We start from the raw sequence: 13,153 nt of genomic DNA on the forward strand, positions 1-13,153 counted from the left end.
TTGTGAAACTGCTCACCAAAAGAACGAAGGGGAACCCACTTGTCTGGCTCCGTCCCAATATTACCACTTCACCCTAGCACTTCACCCTAGCACTTCACCCTTCCCCTTCGTTTGCGCGTTCGCGTGAAGGGGTAAGGTGTCCCACTTATTTTAGACCGAAGGGGAAGTGTTGTTCAACCCTTCAAACGGAGTGCGATCAGAGGCAGACTACGGCTGAAGGGAAAGATTACATTTCCCAGGATGCCTTGCAAACACCTTGGTAACCGACTGACTCCAAACATTTTGAAGAAAGATGGCTGCCAGTGCAGAAAAAGAAGTTTACAAATGTAAGTATATCTTCGCAAATAACTGAAAAAAAGCCAGTTTAATAATAAAAAAAATAGCTGATCATTATGATAAATAATATTCCTTACAGTTGAGTAGAATACGATTGTTAGAAAAAAAATCGCTATTTCACAAATGAACGTCTGTATGCTGCTGAGAGTAGCCGAGTATGTAAAAAACGCAATTTTATTATGACAGGTGGGTACAGTAAATATGTTTGCCAAAACCTGACGTGTGTTCAAATTCGCATAGGAACTCTGTTTGCCTTGAGTTTTTGGCAAACGTAGCCTACAGTGGAGCTGGATATGAGCTAGACAAAATGTTACCATTACAATGGTGTGTAACTAAAATCATTTAAATGTAACGGTTGAAAGATACTAACGTTAGTAGTTTGGTTGCGAGCTAACAGACATGTGTCTAATGTTACAATGTTAGGGACTCCCGACCAGCCCAGGGCACTCATTAGGTTCAGGACAGAAAATGAGCAATTTACTAAAAAGAAATATGCATCCAAGCAGCTATATGAGTGGGTGACCCGGTTGTTGTTTTCCAATGAACCATGAATATCTCTGATAATTCCTGTAACCAGAGCCTAATCTACATCATTGTTTGTTGTCTGAGACAGGACACTGATCAAACAGCTGGGCCTGGAGGGAAAGGTCAATGTACAGCAGGTTGGAAAGAAATGGGAAAAATTAAAAAAGAAATATAAGGTAATTATTTGGTGAGATATATGCTGCATGTTATCGCCATATGTGTGTGTGTGTGTGTGTGCACGCACATATATGTTTGCTATTGCAGGATCTGAAAACTCCAAAGACTGGTTCAGGGACCGAAAGCGGGGAGAAAACAGCTGCCAACTGGCCTTTCTACGAGGATATGCATGAGTTCTCGGTGCCAGACCATGCATAGAGCCCCCTGTATTAGTGGCATCTTTTAATGAAGGCAGTGATGTCACAACATTACTGATGGTAATTTAGGAAAATACACAAAAATTGATCACTTACATTTAACCGGTGCAAAACTTCAATGGCACCAACATATCTAAGGCCTGAAGTACATGTCATGTCTGTAGATCTCCAAAACATTCAGTCTGAATGGACCTTCAGGCCCTGGTTTACTGCTGTGGCATGCTTGCAGTGTGCACAGGATGTTACTGTGTATGGTATCTGGTTATTCATTTTCTATGTACAGAACATCATTGAACCAAGAGAAGATTCTGCTTCCAGTCCTGGTCCTCCAACCACTCCCACAGCTCCTGATCCCACAACACTGTCTCCCAGGAAGAAACGCACGAAGACCAATCATATACTGGAATTTCTCAAACAGGAATCCGCAACGGAGCAGAAGAGGCACGAGGAGACTGAAGCCAAAACAGAACGTTTCCTCAGCCTATTTGAGAAGCTAGTTAATAAAATGCCAGAGCAGTAATTTCTTTGTTCTATTCCGTTTCTTACTTATTTGGTGGCCAAGCCGCGAAGCGGCGCAGCCACCTCAAGTGTTTCTACCTTTTCTTATAATTGGTGGCCGAGCCGCGAAGCGGCGCAGCCACCTCAAGTGTTTCTACCTTTTTAGGGTTCCTCCGGTAGGAGAACCCTATTGTTAGGGTTCCTCCGGTAGGAGAACCCTATTGTTATTGGTGGTATTATTATTTTTTACCCATGGGAGTCAATGGCAGCCCCTAGACCAGTACCGTAAAAAGTTGTGAAATTTGGCATGTTGAAACTGCAGACCATTAGTAACTACCATACCAAACATGGGCCATGTGAGACAATAGGTGGCGCTACAGGCCACGCCCCAATATGTCAATTTTCAAATTGATGCCATTTGCAGGCCATAAGTCCCAAAATTCTGAAATTCATTACATATGCCTTATTTCTCATGAGGAATAAAAAAGCCTCAAGAAGCTATAACGGCCACCATATTGGATTTGTCTGTACAATAAAGATTAAGGAAACGCGTTTTTTCCCTACTCCTCCTACATTTTTGGTCGAATTTTCTTCAAAATTGCCATAGATGATATCCAGACTGAGCCTCACAAAAGTTATCGTAGGGATTTCTGATTTTCAAAACCGTTTGTCCGGTAGAGCCAATCAAAATCTGCAACAAAGCAACCAAACAGGACGTTTGGTCAAATCTCAGCAAATCTTTGAGATATCAACACCAAACTTGGTATGTCACGTGGAAGACACTACATCATGTTACCATGTGCAAAGGCAACTTCATACCTCTAAAAATGATTGATATAAAGCAAATTGAATTTATTGCTAATGCTAAAATAATGCTTTACACATCCGCCGGCCAAAAACTGATACTCTGATTCAATCACTAGTTCATATGAAGACTCTTGAGAATGTTGAGTACACAAATCTGAGAAAAAGTTGACTGTAACATGAAAACTCGATTTTTAGTGAATATTTGAAACATGCATGCTTGGCTAATTTCTAGGGCTGTTTCCCCAAATCCTCTCTCCCTTTGCTCCTGTGCGCGCGTGCTCCACATTCTCACACACAAGGGGCCAGAGCCCCTTGACACACGCGCGAGCTTGGTACACGCACAAGAAGACGACCATTTTATTTTATCGTTGGAGAACTCCTGCAGCCCTCAGAGATTTTCATTGTTACATTTGACAGTGAGTAATAAGATCCTACAATGGCAGTACAAAACATGTATTTTAGCGTTTGTATTCGTATGATAACTTGAAGACTTTTATACTGTCGTAAACAGGATAGCAGCTAATCTATCTACTGTAGGCTAGCTGAGCTAAGAATATCTCTTTGTACAGACAGTATTACAGGCTAGCAAGTCGTAAAATCTTTAACATTATACTTGCTTCTGTGAGACGCGTTTGAAATTTGTATACTGTGCGTGACTATGCGGTTGGGTTGTTCTATTTTTACATGTCATTGTTGATGTAATTTAAATTAGTAAGGTGAGTTCCAAATGTGTCTTTCGATTAAACACTGCAGCGTGTATTACACAATGATCATTTGTGGTGCGGCTTTTATTCGAAGGCAACGTTTAATTAGTAAGACAGATTCAGTGAATTGTAGTTGCAGTGCGGCCATACACAAACAAATAGACAAGGTCAGATAAATGCCGAGCAAGCTATAACCCTTAAGGCTAGTTTTTGCTTTTGTGGACGGCGTTTCAAATTTATGTACTGTACCTACCTACGGTTGGGTTATTCTATCTTTAGCTACATGTCATTGTTGATGTAATTTTGTTTGTTCGTTCCAAGTTTTTCTGACGGTCTTCACATTGTAAGTTATTCTTTTTGAAACTGTAGCTAGGTAGCCTAGTTTGCTGCACAGTTAGAGCTACCTAGCATAAGCAAGTAGCAATGGTACCATGGTTGTTTTGCTTGCTAGCTTTGTTTGGGTTCATGGTTTGATCGTTTAGGAGTTCCATTGAAAGCCTATAGACCTACAATACGTTTGTAATCGGCATTTTGTACCATGCTGCACGATTTCCTATCTCTTGATAACATTTTATATTTGTATCAATTTTATACACTAAATTGCCAAAGTATTCGCTCGGTTGCCTTTACACGCTCATGAACGTGAGTGACATCTCATTCTTAAACCATAGGATATGATGTCGGACCACCCTTTGTAGCTATAATAGTTTCAACTCGTCTAGGAAGGCTTTCCACAAGGTTTAAGAGGTTTATGGAAATGTTTTACCATTCTTCCAGAAGTGCATTTGTGAGGTCCAACATTGATGTGGAACAAGAAGGTTTGGCTCGCAGTCCCTGCTCTAATTCATCCCAAAGGTGTTGTATTGGGTTGAGGTCAGGACTGTGTGCAGGCCACTCAAGTTCGTCCACACCAATCTCGCTCATCCATGTGTTTATGGGCCTTGCTTTGTGCACTGTTGCACAGTCATGTTAGAACAGGAAGGGGCCATCTCCAAACTGTTCCCACAAAGTTTGGAGCATGAAATTGTCAAAATGTTGGTGAATTATTGCATTTCAGGAAATTAACTTATGGGTAGGAAATATTTAATGGATTGGGCTCGGCGGGGTATTTTGTCATCCATCCATTCCTACTCCATGCTCTTGATTATGTAATTGACCTACAGGTACATCTTCTAGGCTATGTTTATTTGTTTTAATTTTCTAATGTGAGTCAGTGGCTTGGCAGTATTTTAACAGTAAGGTTTGGTTATTTGTGTTAAACTGTGATGATTCTTTTGGTGAAACATGAATTTAAAGTAAAAACCATTTGCAAGATAAATTGTTCTCAATTGGTCTTAATTTGTATTTATAGTCGAGTCCGTTTCTCTGTTTACATTTTACAGACTTAAATTTGAATGTAGACAGTGTAAATTGAATAAAGGTAAATAATGGATGTCTAAATATTTTTTTTAAGTACAGAGATTGGTGTTTTGAGAATCCTAACCATTTCAATATTTTCTTAAAGGTCTGTATACTACAACTGTTGAGTATGAAGTTATGATAATGTAAGACTATGAAATTGTTAAGCAGTAGTGTGGTATGTTACATTTCATAGTTTTTGATGGTTTTTCTATGTGTTTTTTAGATGCCATGTTCCAGCAAGAGATCCAGGGACCAAGGATCCACTGTTGAGGTTAGACTTCCTTGTGGGAAAAAATGCTAAACCAGTGTGTTTAAGTGATAAGATTAATTGAGAAAAATGAATGTGAATGAGCATTTTTAACAATGTCTTTGTTACGGACCCATGTTTAAAATGTCCTAATTCAGTCTGTATAGTTGTGGTTGTGTGTTTTTTCTTTTCTCCCTTCTTTCTTTCTATTCGCTGCATGCAGGTATGGTCTAGTCAGCGTTTGTTGGCGGTTGGCTATCAGTCTCCCTATCTCGTGATTGGCAATCAGCTGCGCACTTCCAATCAGCGGTTTAGTTGTCAACATAAAATTACCACACTGGTCAGAGATGGCTTTTTGCTTTGGAAAGTTGCTTGTTTAGAGAGTTGTCAAGTCAGAGAGACTTCTTGTTGAAATCATTGTAAATGTTGTTATTATTTTGTTAGAATGGTTTGCTTCATAGTGAACCCTTTTAATAGAGCAGTTAGTGGTGCAGCGTTTATTCGAGGGTGGCGTTCATTCAAGGGCAACGTTTAATTGGTAAGAGAGATTCAGTGAATTGTAGCTGCAGTGCAGCCATAGACAAACACAGAATAGACAAGGAAGTCAAACAAAAGCCCAGTGTAAAATGTATGCCGCGCGTGTCTCTACTTTGTGTACAAATCTGACGCAGCATGCCGTAACATTCTTACAGCTTTCAAACAGAAACCTGTGCAGAAAGCACTCACCACCAGCAACAGATCTATAGCACGCAAACTTGGTGTTGATGAAAAGCACATTCAGGAATGGTTAAGTCAGCTACCTCGCCATATTGTATACAATATGTATAACTATCTATAGGCCTGAATGCAATTGTCGCAATTGCATTATAATAATGTATAATTTTTTTTCAAGCAATGTCTTAATTTAGAATTATATAATTGTATTCAGAATTATTACGTGACTTTATTTTGAAGGCCTTTTGGGACGCTCATGAGTGAGAGAGTCGACAACAGCAAGCGAAGCACAGACAATTTAAAGCTCTGATAAAAGTTTCAAGTTCAAGTTTATTATCATATACTCATAAACAGCATTTATAAGTAATGAAATTCTGTGTGCTCAATGTCCGTTCAACTTGCAGAATAAAAAAATTTAATACTAAAGAATGGAGAAAAAGGGTAGAAAAAATAAGAAAAATTGTAGTGCAAAAAGATATTTCAAGGACAGTTCAGCATCCTGATGGCATGTGTGAGAAAACTATCCCTGTATCTGCTGGTACAGGACCTTATACTCTTGTATCGCCTTCCAGAAGGCAGGAGGGAGAAAAGACTGTGGCAGGGATGACTAGGGTCAGAAATGATCCACTTGGCCTTTCTCCTGCACCGCTGGCTGTAAAGGTCCTGAATGGATGGTAATGCAGTCCTTGTAATACGCTGTGCAGATTTGACCACTCTTTGTAGTGTCTTCCTGTCCTGGGCAGTGCTGTTGCCAAACCATGTTGTAATGCCACCAGTCAGTATGCTCTCAATGGTGCACCGGTAAAAATTGGTCAGTATAGTGCAGTCCATGCCAAATTTCCACAGTCGCCGCTGAAAAAAGAGCCTCTGTTTCGCTGTCCTTGTAACCACACCAATATGGTGTCCAGCTCAGATCCTCACTGATGTTGATACCAAAAAATCTGAAACTTTTGACTCTCCACAGCTGTGCCCGCGATGTGAATGGGTGCATGTTCTCCCTGCAGCCGCCAGTAGTCCACTATCAACTCCTTGGTTTTTGCTACATTAAGCAACAGGCTGTTATGCTGACACCAGGATGTCATTGTTGCCAACTCTGCTCTGTAGGCAGACTCATCACCATTCTTGATGCAGCCGATAATGGTGGTGTCATCAGCAAACATAATGATAGTGTTGGACCTTTTTGTGGCTGCACAACCATAGGTGAACAGAGAGTACAACAGTGGGCTTAACACACAACTCTGTGGGGCACCAGTGCTGAGTGTTAGACTGGTGGGGTGATGTTACCTAGCCGTACTGCCTGTGTCCTGTCCAGCTGCACATGGAAGGACTGATGTTCGGTCCTGTAGTTTTATGATGAGCCTGGATGGTACTATGGTGTTGAAAACGGAGCTGAAGTCGATGAAGAGCATCCGCACGTATATGTTGTTCTGATCCAAGTGAAAGAGAGCAGTGTTCAAGGCCAAAGCTACAACATCATCTGTAGACCTGTTCGGCCTATATGCAAACTGGAGTGGGTCTAATGCAGGTGACAGGCAGGATGTAATGTGGTCTTTGACTAAAGTCTCAAAGCATTTAATCACAACAGGGCAACAGGGCGGTAATCATTGAGACAGCTCACTGATGGTTTCTTAGAGACTGGGATGATGGTGGCCCCCTTGAACCTATTGGGGACGACAGACTGCGACAGGGAGAGGTTAAAGATGTCAGTGAACACCTCTGCCAGTTCAGGAGCACAGGCCTTGAGAACACAGCCAGGGATGTTGTCAGGTCCTGGAGCTTTATGCACATTCACTCTAAGTGATAAGTTTAAGGTTGTTATAGAGGTTGTTAGCAATCTAAGGAAACCTCTATTCCCTTGTGTAGGCTACAGCATGCAGCCAACAAAGTATGTTGTTTTGTGTCTGTATTTGACTTTGGTGAATGTTATTTACATGCTGCGCATGTCATTGCATGTTCATATTAAGCTAATGTGGTCTTTATTTTCTCATTACAGCGTGAGTTTAGTTTTAACGGTGGATTTGGAGAAAAAGCTTCAAATAAATCTGTAGCAAGAAAGACACTTGTGCCTGCCAGTGTTTCATGGGATAATAGTATGCTACACTTGTAAATTACTTGTGTAATAAATACTGTGTTTTAACCAATTAAATAACCGTTTTCTGATTTTTTGGGGGAGGCGTTTAATCGAAGGTGCCATTTATTACACAATGTTCATTTTTGGTGCAGCGTTTATTCAAGGTCAATGTTTAATCAAAGAAAAACTAGTTTTCTTCCCAGCATGGGAAGGCCAAAGGATGTTTACAATTGTAGTAGGCCATTGATATGTTTTAAAAGTTCAGGGATGTAATTTGTTGGATAAGAAGCCCCCATCCCCCACTCCAGAGACAATTGATGACAGAGAGGTGCTGACATTAAGTTAAACATAGTCATGCGTTAAAGAGTAGAGTAAAAAATAGAGACAAAATGTGTACATGGATGTTGAAACTCAGTGCTCTGAGTTTGTGCATGTCAGTTTAGACAAACGTAGCCTTTTCAACCTCTAGGTTTAATTCTCTCTTTTATACATTTAAAGTTGGATTTGACATTTAACAGACATTTAATCATTTAGCAAGTTGTTTGACTCAAAAACCATAACGAAGTACATATGGTGTAAAAAATCTGCAGTCAAATTTGGCGAAATTGCTAGCTTGGATGTTATCTTTACATATAGATGGGTTGGTGGTTACAAACAATGAGGATGCGCACGCAGCTTCAAGGCAGAACAATGCCTACCATTTCACCTCTAGTTTATATGTTCCCACCCCCCCCCCCCTTCTGAATAAAGTTAGATAGATCTGATTTGTTGATATCTGTTGCTATGAAAACCATTTTAGCCAAGCTAACTAACATTGTTTTTAGCTAGCTGACATTACCATTCAATCACTAACAAAACACGAATAGAAATACTTTGCTAACAGTCCTCACGTGTAATCAAAAGCTTGTAGTGAGATCACATGCATGACCCCCCGAGACAAGCTTTCATGTTTGCATCGCTAGCATCTCGTCATATTACACAGCCGGAAGACAGCTAGATAATAAATATTGTAGCGTCAGCGCCCTTGGGTACCCAGCATGCAGTGCACACCAAAAACGCAAATAGCTGTGGAAACGCAAATAGCTTGGTTACAACAGCTGTGCAAGGGATTTCAGTTGTTGTGTTCGTTCACTTAAATGTGTGTAATGTTATTGTTTTTTACTTAAGATAATACTGTTGGTCACCCTGATTGTGCATGTTGTGTAGTTTAATGGGATCAGAGAGTCTGACCATGACAAAGTATTGTTAAGCTGCTGTACCATCACAAGGTACACTTGCTAACAGCTGGACATTAGCTATACCTTGGTCCAGTTCCCTACATGACTCTTGACAGTTGTTTGACTGAGACTCTAGAGAGAGCTCAATTCAGGTAGAGTTCTAATAGCCATGGTCTTGTAACCAGTTTCAGTTTTGAAAACAGTGTGACTGTGTATGGTATGTTTTTTGGGCTACTTCTAATACTCATACGGCTGCCGCATTTATGCCTTGGCATGACCTGCGCTGGGATAGAGGGAAACCGCATGGATGGGGAAAGTGTGTGGGCAGAGCAAGCAGTAGTAGTACATAACCTACACACTTCCTTTAGTGAAGTGTATCCTCACTTTCATAAAGTTATTGTTGTAATCAAAGCTTTTAACCCTTGTGCTGCCTTCGGGTCACATGACCCAAAGGTTCATAACGAACCATCGTTGTGTTTACCCAATTTTACCCAATACAAAAACAAATAAAAATAATTTTCTTTTAACCATCGCAATGTGGGGGGTCTGAGACAGCCCAACGGTTAAAAGAAAATGATTCACTTTGTTTTGGTATGCGGTAGAGTTGTCGCAATACGACGGTGGGTCACAATGACTGATGGGTCAGAATGACCCGAAGATAACACAAGGGTTAAAGAATGGATCTCTGCATGATGGGCCTGACCAGAGCACAGGTGGCCTGACACAACACGCTTCAAAGTTGTCACTTTCAAAAGGGTGGCATTTTAACCCTGTCAGTCCAACATGTCTAAAAGTTGGTACGCATGCCTTATTGCCAATGGGGAACAAATAAGTCTCAAGAACCCATAATGTCGGCAGCATGGATATTTCTCTACAGTGACAATTTGTGAAGAATTTCAAAAAATGACTTCAAATCAGCCATTGATCCAATTGTCTTGAAATGTTGTGTACATGTATGAAATACATGTCTGTGTCATGTCAATTTTGTAATGGTTTGCAATGCTGAGGAGGAACCCGCCATTGCTGCCTGCAGCTATATTTATTATTACACTTCTTCTGCCATTGGAGTCTATGGCAGCCCCTAGAACCGTATGGTAAAAAGTTGTGAAATTTGGCACACTCATTAAGCACAGTCCCCTCTTTATATTCACCAAGTTTCATGTCTCCCATTGGAGCACTCTAGCGCCACCAACGGGTCAAAGTTGGACTTGTGTTTACACACGTAACTTTTGAACCGTATGACCGATTTTCAAAAATGAGGTACCATTGGATTCCCTGGGTCAAGACGAGTTCAACACACCCTATGACGTCAATTTCCGGTTATATAGATTTTCCGCCATTTCCGGTTTTAGCAAAAACCTTTGAAAGCCTACTCCTCCTACAATTTTTCTTTAATCTTCCCCAGAATTTGCACACATCATCGTCAGAGCAACCCTCACAGAAGTTATCCAAAGATTTTTGATTTTCAAAACCGTTTGTCCGGTAAAGCCAATCAAAATCGGCAGCAAAGACACCAAACAGGAAGTTTGGTCATATCTCAGCCAATCCTTGAGAAATCAACACCAAACTTGGTATGATGACTCGGAACCGTCGTATGAGGATGTCCAATTAATTTGGTGTCATGTGATCACTGGGCGTAGCCGCAGGATGCAAAAATGTGTTTTGGCCAATAACTGTTGATTCGTTTGCCTTTATTAAGTGATTCCTTTGTCTCATGATATCTTGGGACATCCCGTGTGTGACACATGATAACTTGTGATAACAGCCGAATTGATGCGGCCGCCATTTTGAATTACTGAAAAAACGTTTTTTCTGTACTCCTCCTACAAATGTTTTCCAATCTTCACCAAATTTGGCAGAGATCATCTTCAGACCAAGCCTCACAAAAGCCATCATATGTTTTTTGGATTTTCAAAACCGTTTGCCCGGTACGGCCAATCAAAATGTGCCGTTAAGCCAGCAAACAGGAAGTTGGGTCGTATCTCAGCAAATCTTTGATGGATTCGCACCAAACTTTTTGCGTGTACTCGTAACCCTCTTCTGAGGATGTACAACATGTTTTATGGGTCATTCGATTGCTTGGCCACCTCATTGCTGCTTGCAGCTATATTTATTATTACACTTCTTCTGCCATTGGAGTCTATGGCAGCCCCTAGAACCGTATGGTAAAAAGTTGTGAAATTTGGCACACTCATTAAGCACAGTCCCCTCTTTATATTAACCAAGTTTCATGTCTCCCATTGGAGCACTCTAGCGCCACCAACGGGTCAAAGTTGGACTTGTGTTTACACACGTAACTTTTGAACCGTATGACCGATTTTCAAAAATGAGGTACCATTGGATTCCCTGGGTCAAGACGAGTTCAACACACCCTATGACGTCAATTTCCGGTTATATAGATTTTCCGCCATTTCCGGTTTTATCGAAAACCTTTGAAAGCCTACTGCTCCTACAATTTTTCTTTAATCTTCCCCAGAATTGGCACACATCATCGTCAGAGCAACCCTCACAGAAGTTATCCAAAGATTTTTGATTTTCAAAACCGTTTGTCCGGTACAGCCAATCAAAATCGGCAGCAAAGACACCAAACAGGAAGTTGGGTCATATCTCAGCCAATCCTTGAGAAATCAACACCAAACTTGGTATGATGACTCGGAACCCTCATCTGAGGATGTCCAAACAATTTGGTGTCATGTGATCACTGGGCGTGGCCGCACGATGCAAAAATGTGTTTTGGCCAATAACTGTTGATTCGTTTGCCTTTATTAAGTGATTCCTTTGTCTCATGATATCTTGGGACATCCCGTGTGTGACACATGATAACTTGTGATAACAGCCGAATTGATGCGGCCGCCATTTTGAATTACTGAAAAAACGTTTTTTCTGTACTCCTCCTACAAATGTTTTCCAATCTTCACCAAATTTGGCAGAGATCATCTTCAGACCAAGCCTCACAAAAGCCATCATATGTTTTTTGGATTTTCAAAACCGTTTGCCCGGTACGGCCAATCAAAATGTGCCGTTAAGCCAGCAAACAGGAAGTTGGGTCGTATCTCAGCAAATCTTTGATGGATTCGCACCAAACTTGTTGCGTGTACTCGTAACCCTCTTCTGAGGATGTACAACATGTTTTATGGGTCATTCGATTTCTTGGCCACCTCATTGCTGCTTGCAGCTATATTTATTATTACACTTCTTCTGCCATTGGAGTCTATGGCAGCCCCTAGAACCGTATGGTAAAAAGTTGTGAAATTTGGCACACTCATTAAGCACAGTCCCCTCTTTATATTCACCAAGTTTCATGTCTCCCATTGGAGCACTCTAGCGCCACCAACGGGTCAAAGTTGGACTTGTGTTTACACACGTAACTTTTGAACCGTATGACCGATTTTCAAAAATGAGGTACCATTGGATTCCCTGGGTCAAGACGAGTTCAACACACCCTATGACGTCAATTTCCGGTTATATAGATTTGCCGCCATTTCCGGTTTTATCGAAAACCTTTGAAAGCCTACTGCTCCTACAATTTTTCTTTAATCTTCCCCAGAATTGGCACACATCATCGTCAGAGCAACCCTCACAGAAGTTATCCAAAGATTTTTGATTTTCAAAACCGTTTGTCCGGTACAGCCAATCAAAATCGGCAGCAAAGACACCAAACAGGAAGTTGGGTCATATCTCAGCCAATCCTTGAGAAATCAACACCAAACTTGGTATGATGACTCGGAACCCTCATCTGAGGATGTCCAAACAATTTGGTGTCATGTGATCACTGGGCGTGGCCGCAGGATGCAAAAATGTGTTTTGGCCAATAACTGTTGATTCGTTTGCCTTTATTAAGTGATTCCTTTGTCTCATGATATCTTGGGACATCCCGTGTGTGACACATGATAACTTGTGATAACAGCCGAATTGATGCGGCCGCCATTTTGAATTACTGAAAAAACGTTTTTTCTGTACTCCTCCTACAAATGTTTTCCAATCTTCACCAAATTTGGCAGAGATCATCTTCAGACCAAGCCTCACAAAAGCCATCATATGTTTTTTGGATTTTCAAAACCGTTTGCCCGGTACGGCCAATCAAAATGTGCCGTTAAGCCAGCAAACAGGAAGTTGGGTCGTATCTCAGCAAATCTTTGATGGATTCGCACCAAACTTGTTGCGTGTACTCGTAACCCTCTTCTGAGGATGTACAACATGTTTTATGGGTCATTCGATTGCTTGGCCACCTCATTGCTGCTTGCAGCTATATTTATTAT

The 13,153-nt window shown here is 41.0% G+C and overlaps 1 long non-coding RNA gene across 1 annotated transcript; it reads left to right on the forward strand.

Annotated features, from left to right (window-relative positions):
• The first annotated feature begins 192 nt into the window (after nucleotides 1-192).
• LOC134028518 (uncharacterized) lies at nucleotides 193-1,745 on the forward strand. The gene is made up of 4 exons (XR_009931539.1): nucleotides 193-326; nucleotides 950-1,037; nucleotides 1,126-1,295; nucleotides 1,519-1,745. It is a non-coding gene; the product is annotated as an uncharacterized LOC134028518 (long non-coding RNA).
• Nucleotides 1,746-13,153: the final 11,408 nt, after the last annotated feature.

The sequence above is a fragment of the Osmerus eperlanus genome, chromosome 10 (assembly GCF_963692335.1).
Source record: "Osmerus eperlanus chromosome 10, fOsmEpe2.1, whole genome shotgun sequence".
Classification (NCBI taxonomy): Eukaryota; Metazoa; Chordata; class Actinopteri; order Osmeriformes; family Osmeridae; genus Osmerus; species Osmerus eperlanus.